The sequence below is a fragment of the Chiloscyllium punctatum genome, chromosome 18 (genome assembly GCF_047496795.1).
Source record: "Chiloscyllium punctatum isolate Juve2018m chromosome 18, sChiPun1.3, whole genome shotgun sequence".
Lineage (NCBI taxonomy): Eukaryota > Metazoa > Chordata > Chondrichthyes > Orectolobiformes > Hemiscylliidae > Chiloscyllium > Chiloscyllium punctatum.
Genome location: NC_092756.1, coordinates 72,768,353 through 72,775,920, shown reverse-complemented (window position 1 = coordinate 72,775,920; position 7,568 = coordinate 72,768,353). Strand labels below are relative to the sequence as shown.

Sequence of the window (7,568 nt, the reverse complement as noted above, 5' to 3'; positions counted from 1 at the left end):
TGGTTTTTTACATATTCTTATAGCCTTGATAAATGGGGAAGAATATGATGTTTAAATGTTTATTGCCCTCCAGCTCATCCCTCAACATTTTCCTCGATGTGTTTTCTAAATTGATCAGTCAGGAGTCCTGGCATATCATTGAAAGGGGAGATTTTAACAGTCTCATGGATTCCACAGGACAGGGGTGGCCCAAAGGCCCCCCTCCCCCCACCACGATACCCTCTGGACAAACTAAACAATGAGTGGATCTGTGTGTGGGGTGAGGGTTGGTGGACATCTGGAGGTGTCTCCACCCTACAGGCAGGGATTTTACGGTTTTCTTTTCCAATCCACACAGATGTCACACCAGGATTGATTTTTTTCCAATCCCCATGGCAACCCTGGACTTGGTGGCACCTTGTACGATCGGTAATATTACCATCTCTGATCACACTCCAGTGTACCTGTTGGTTAAGATTAAGGACGTTACAGTGGGCCCAAGGCACTGGCAAATGGATCCCTTTATCCTCAAGGATAATACATTTGTGGAGTATTTCTCTCGGGAATTTTGGGCATTCTAGACATTAACTCACGCTCGATTAGTAGCCAATCCTTCCTTTCGGAAATTGCCAAAGCCTATGCCAGTGGGTCAGTTATTTCCTACTCTGTCAGTCGGAGGTGGAAGAAGGGTGAGCAGCAACATCTCCTCGAAGCACTGTTGAAGGCAGCTGAGAAGGCCTACTTTGACAGGCCCTCGTTGGTCAAGTTACAGAGGATTACGGCACTGCGGTCTGCATTGAATTCCGTGCTCACGCAGACAGCAAAGAACAAGCTTAGTTTTGCAAATCAAAGGTTATATGATCATGGTGACAGGTCTGGCAAATACTTAGCATATCTCGCTAGGAAAAGGAGCGCCCCTCAAGCCATTACGGTGATTAGGGAAGGGTCTGGGAACCGAACGTGTGACTCCAAAAAGATTAATGTGTCATTCCAGAGATTTTACTCTAAGTTATACCAATCTGAGGTTTGTGAGGAGGGGAGGGCCAAAATGGAGGCTATATTCAAGGATCTGGAGCTCCCGGGTGTGACCCCCGAACAAGAGTCTTTTCTCAATGTCCCCTTATCAGAGCAAGAGGTGCAGGAGGCTGTGAAGCAGCTTCAGAGTGGAAAGGCACCCGGTCCTGATGGACTTCCCAGTGAATTCTAGAAGGAATTTATAAACATATTGTCAGGCCCGATGTTCAACATGTTTAATGACTCATACAGCCATGATTGTCTCCCGCCATCTCTGAGAGAGGCCAATATTTCGCTTATTCTTAAAAAAGGGAAGGTCCCAAGGGACTGTGCTTCTTACAGGCCCATTTCACTCTTAAATGTGAACTTTAAAATCCTCTCTAATACTCTTGTGTTAAGGCTGGAGACTGTGTTACCTTCTATTGTTAAAGAGGACCAGACGGGCTTCATAAAGGGCCGCAGATCCTCCAATAATGTCAGGAGGCTGCTTAATGTAATTCAAGTGTGTCAACAACAGTCAATATAGGGATTGGTGATTTCTCTAGATACAGAGAAGGCGCTTGACCGAGTTGAGAGGGCGTACCTTTTCTATACTCTGGAGCGGTTTGTTTTGGGCGAAGTTTTTATAAGATGGGTAAAGGTTCTCCACAATGACCCTCTCACTGCAATCATCACCAACAGGGTGTGATCAAGCAATTTTAACATTTTTGGGGTCAGCCGACAGGTCTGTTCCCTTTCGCCACTGCTTTTTACAGTGGGGATTGAATCATTGGGGGAGGCCATTCATAGGGATCCCAATATATCAGCTCCAGACGTGGGGTCAAATTTACATCAGAGTTTATTGTATGTGGACAATGTCAGAATTCTTTCATCAAATCCAGCAGTTTCAGTCCCTCGCCTGTTCGCATGTATCTGTGTGTTTGGCACCTTTTTGGGGGACAAGATTAATCTTTCAAAATCAGAGGCTATGCCTATGGGTGGTCTTATGAAAGTGTTAAGTCTTGAGGGTGAATATCGATTCCCATTTAAATGGTCACAGGGGGGTGTTGTGTATTTGAGCATGTTCATTACTCCAGTTCTGAATCGGCTGTTCAAAGCCAATTTTGTTCAATTATTTAACAAAATCAAACAAGACCTTCAAAGATGGAGGCGCTTCTGGTCTCGTGGTTGGGTCGGATAGTGTTTATTAAGATGAATATTCTCCCTCGTTTACTATCCCCTATATGGATGCTCCCCCTGATTTTCGATAAGCAAACATTCAGGAGACTGAACGGCTGGTTCAGCCCCTTTATTTGACATCGTCAGTGGCCCCTCATTAAATGAGCTAAACTGCGATTGTCTCACAGACTGGGGGGAGTGGATCTCCCAGACATTAATAGCTACCAACTAAGCTCACTTTTATCCTACATGAGTGATTGGGCTTGTGGGGACCCTCTTTCAATGTGGTTCGATATTGAAACCTCCCAGGCTAAGGTGACGCCTTACTCACTTGCTGTGTTTGGACAAAATGAGGACAGTTAGGGAATATTGCCATAACCCAATAGTTATCGATACTGTTAAAGCATGGTGGGCAATTCGGCAGAGGGAAGGCAATATTGGCAAGACATCTTCTCTTACACCGGGTCTGCCAGGTTTTCAACAGGGGATAATAGATTTAGGATCCAAACATTGGGCAGTTAGGGGTGTGTCTTGTGTGGGTGTTTTGTTTGAGGGAGACACAATGATGTCCTTCGATCAGTTAGCACGGAAACACAAGCTACCGAACAGGGACTTCTTTTGTTTATTTCAAGTTAGAGATTTTATTCAAACAAAGACGATACTTTTGACTGATCCCTCCAAGTCCGACATAGAGAGAGGGGTGATTTAGCCCCATATCCTGCAGACCCCACAAAGTTCTGTATTTTTCTGACACAACATCCCACCAAACCCAAAACAGACCTGGGGACGTTTCCAGGGGAGATGAGAATTCGATTTGACATCAGACAAAGAAGATCAGTCATGAAGACAAAGCTTAAAAGTTAGCCATCCCAGATGGGACTTGAACCACAATTCCAGGCTGAGGAGGCCAGTGCCTTATCCATTAGACCACTGGGGCCACATGTGCATAGTTAAAATGGCAGCCTATAAGTACTGCACCCTGAAGCTCTCATATTGTGTTCTTCTCTGAGTTTTATACTCACACTGATTGGTTGTTCCCCTTGCATCTCATTCTAAATCATTGGCTGCTTGATAAAATTGATCTTACCTCCCAAATCTCCCCAAGTGGACAGACAAGAAATCCACCAAACTCCAACGTTGCACAACTCAAGTCTGAGGAAAATGGAGCAGACAGGAAAATAGCAAAGAGCTCAATGTTATTGTGTGCACCAGTTTCAAGATATTTGCAGTCAGTGGGGAAGGAGGCAGTGGAGATTTTGCAAAAAGCTGCATTGAGGACAATTCAACAGGATCTTAGCGGGCATTCAGCCCATTGGGGATGTGCTGTCTCTTTCAGACAATTCACCCCAAGATCTCCCAAACCCTGGAATTTCCTTGTGCAAGTTTCTACTAAAGAGCATTTTCCATAATCTCGAAGCAGGCAAGTGATTTTTAACGGAGTAGTTGAAAAATCCAGTCAATTTGGATTGAGATGGAGTTGATATGGGTTGAAAATCAGCCACCACAAAGACCAGGCTTAAAAAGTCAACACCCCAAAAGGGTTTTGAACCTCCAATCCACTACATCAGAAGCTACAGTCTTACCCATTAAGCCACAAAAACCCAGTGCCAATACTCCACTGGGAATAGTTGATCTTAAACGAGCGCTGCAGCCGAGCATATTCCAAGATCTGTAACGACACACTGAGGGACACACTAAAGTTTCGGGCAGCTGCTGCCAAGGTGTAACAGGGAAACAACACAGTCTCAGGTCTTTCTGACAAATGATCACATCGTCCTTTCAGTTCTCAGACCCTCTTGGTGCCTGACAATGAACAGAGATCGGTTCCTGCCCATGTACAAAATGCTGTTTTTTTCACGACACAGAACTTTGAGAAATGTCAAAATTCCAGTATTTTGTTGGTTCTTTTCTCTCTGCATAGACTGTACACAACTGGTTTAGAACCTGTGTATGCATTTCTATTTGCTTTTTTATGAATAAAGTCTATTTTTTAAAAAAACAAATTTTGGAGAGAGAGAAGATCTGCCCGAACTTGCGAGACCCCCCTTTGTGGAAGAGAGCCAGCCCTATATCGGGACAGGAAGGAGATTCCAATGGCCCAGCATGGATTGTTCCAGTTAATACCCTCGCCTCCTTGACCACAAAGTGGGGAGGGAAGTGGGAGATGGCACAGTGCAGGGTGACACGAGGCAGACGGATGCACAAGATGGCCGCTGAGCCATAAGTCGGCCATTTGACACACAAGATGACCGCCAGACCACAATATGGAGAGAGACAGCAGAGCAAACACAGACACTGCCTGGGGACACCAGAATGCCAGCACAATGCACTCACAACCGAGTTGATTAGTTTAAGGCGGATGGGAGAGACAATACACATGAAGAACATACACTGCCCGCCAAAGGGTCTGGGTCAGACAACACCTTTGATAGAAATGCTAACTGTTAGATACAGACTCAATACAGAGGGATAATAGCCAGGGCTGCAGTAATCGTCCTTCTCAGGAAGAGCGATTAGCGCCCATTACGACAGCAACGGACTTCCGCGCAGACGCTGAAACTGACAACTGCACTGAACTTAACAAAGGCCACGCTGGAACTGACAATAACTGCACCGAAACGATCAAGGATTCTGCAATGTTTACAATAAACAAGCCATGTTACAGAGACAATAACCTCATCACTGACCTATTATATCACAAAATGTATCACAGTATCTTGACCATGTGCTCCGGGTTGAGAGAAGAATCACAGCTGACCACTGTGCTGTTGGTGCTGCTCTCTCCCCGGAGCTCCGGGATTTCCTTGGACAATAAACTCTGTTGGTGAACCCCGACTCTGACTCAGAGCCTGGCGGTTTTCAGCAGTTGCCTTCCAACAAATGTTTGTCCAATCTGTGTTCTCCAACGATGGCCGAACTACCTCACATCTCCATCATAGCCTCCTTGCAATTGTATTCAATACCTTGACTAAGAAAGGTCAGGGCCCAAATGCATAGCCACAACCCCATCAGTTCCAACCTTGAACACCCAGATTTCAATCATTTCCATTGACAGATTGGACATCATCATAAATACCAAACATGCAGGTAATCTGGGGTTCAGCTGGTAATGTTGACAGAATATAGCTTAGACTGACACCAACACAACCAAAACAGAAGGTCATTTGTCCATAGATAGGTAGGCCCATCTGTTGGAGCCCCAGTGATCTCTTGGGAAAGGCACCAAATTCCTAAACCAGAGATTGTGAGCTCAAATCTTATTTGGGGTTTTGAGTTTGTTGAAACCTTCACTGTGCAGCTGATCTTAATCCAGTGTGGTCACGTGACCATGGCAACAAAATCAGGCATTCTCAATTGATCCTCACCTGGAGAAATTTGACCAGATAGAAAATTGGCCAAACTAAATTAAACAGCAGCTATCAGCTCCAGAGAACAGTGCAACGAAGATCAAAGAGCGACAAAGATTCAAGAAGAACCAGTTCCAACCAGACTGAGGGTTGTATATTGGAGAAGTGTCAGCCTGAGTCAATCCACTTTGTAGCTCCTGGCATGACAAGAGTCAAGGGTATTGGTATGACCCCATTGGATGATGTGAACCCAGCTCATGACCGTATTGGCCAAAGCCACAGAAGATTCTGGAAGACCAGGGACAGGAGAAGAGGAAAACACACCTGAACGCCAAACCCTTAGCAAAGCCTTGACTGGGTCCTGCAGTGGAGCTCTGACCATCTGCTCCAAACCTGTTCATAAAAACCCTCGCGTGAGAAGGGCAGACCATTCAGCCCATCACATCCACACTGACCCTCTGAAGAGCATCCCATCCAGGCCCAACCCCGATCCTCTCACGCTGCATTCCCCAAAGCCAATCCACCGAACCTGTACATCTTTCGGATGTGGGAGGAAACCAAAGCACCCGGAGTCCCCCATGGAGAGAATGTGCAAACTCAACACAAACAGACACCCAAGGGAGGAATCAAAGCCAGGTCCCTGACACTGTGAGGCAGCAGTGCTACCCACTGAGCCACCATGCCATCCCCAGGAGAATCTCAGCAGGTTTTCCGCTATTGTGACTGTGCTGTCTCTTTCAGAAAATTCACCTCAATCCTGCAAATCTTGTGCAAGAAGATGTTGGGCACCACTTTCCATCTAGAGATTTTCCCAAAGTTGATTTGAAATCAAGTTGACAAAGGGCAAGTGACTGACACCCCAGATGGGACTCGAACTCACAAGCCCTGGCTTAAAAGGCCAGTGCCATATCCATTAGGCCACTGGGGCCACACACTTGGGCAAAAATCACAGCCTTTATGTACTGCACCCGACCTCTCTTACTGTGTGTTTCTGAGTGTTATACTCTCACTGATTGTTTTTTACCCCTACCATCTCATGCTAAATTGTTGGCTGCTTGATAAATCAATCTCGCTTCCCATTTGTGTCCAAACGGACAGATGAGAAATTAACCAAACTCCAATGTTGCACAACTCAAGTCTGAGGAATATGGAGCAGACAAGAAAATAGCAAAGGGCTCAATGTTATTTTGTGCAGCACCTTGAAGATATTTGCAGTTAGTGGGGAAGGAGTAAGTGGAGATGTTGCAAACAGCTGCATTGAGGACAAATCAACAGAATCATAGCAGGAATTCAGCCCATTGTGGCTGTGCTGTCTCTTTCAGACAATTCACCCCAAGATCTCCCAAATCCTGGAATTACCTTGTGCAAGCTTCGAATACTCATTGTTAAAAATCAGACAACACCAGGTTGTAGTCCAACAGGTTTATCTCAAAGTACTAGCTTTCGGAGCGCTGCTGCTTCGTCAGGTGGTTGTGGAGTATAAGATTGTAAGACACAGAATTTATGGCAAAAGTTTACAGTGTGATGTCACTGAAATTATATGTTGAAAAACATCTGGATTGTGTGTGAAGTCTCTCATCTTTTAGAATGACCAGGTTGGTTTCAGTTCTTTCATGTGTAAATCACAAAACGTTTTTCATTGCCAAGTGAAATGGCAAGCTGTCCAATAAAAGCTAAATGCTGTGAATGCTGGAAATCTGAAAGAGAGAAAATGCTGGAGAAATCATGACTCAAAAACATGATTGAGTTTTCTGAAAAAGTCACAAAGAGGATTGATGAGGGCAGAGCAGGGGATGTGATCTATATGGACTTCAGTTAGGCGTTCGACAAGGTTCCCCATGGGAGGCTGATCAGCAAGGTTAGATCTCATGGAATACAGGGAGAACTAGCTCTTTAGATACAGAAATGGCTCAAAGGTAGGAGACAGAGGATGGTGGTGGAGGGTTGTTTTTCAGACTGGAGCCCTGTGACCAATGGAGTGCCACAAGAATCAGTGCTGGGTCCACTACTTTCCGTCATTTATATATATGTTAGTATCATTAGTAAGTTTTCAGATGACACCAAAATTGG

At 45.2% G+C, this 7,568-nt stretch overlaps 1 non-coding gene across 1 annotated transcript; it reads right to left on the bottom strand.

Annotated features, from left to right (window-relative positions):
* Positions 1-6,353: 6,353 nt before the first annotated feature.
* trnak-uuu (transfer RNA lysine (anticodon UUU)) lies at positions 6,354-6,426 on the bottom strand. Its single transcript has one exon. It is a non-coding gene; the product is annotated as a tRNA-Lys (tRNA).
* Between the last annotated feature and the right edge of the window lie 1,142 nt (positions 6,427-7,568).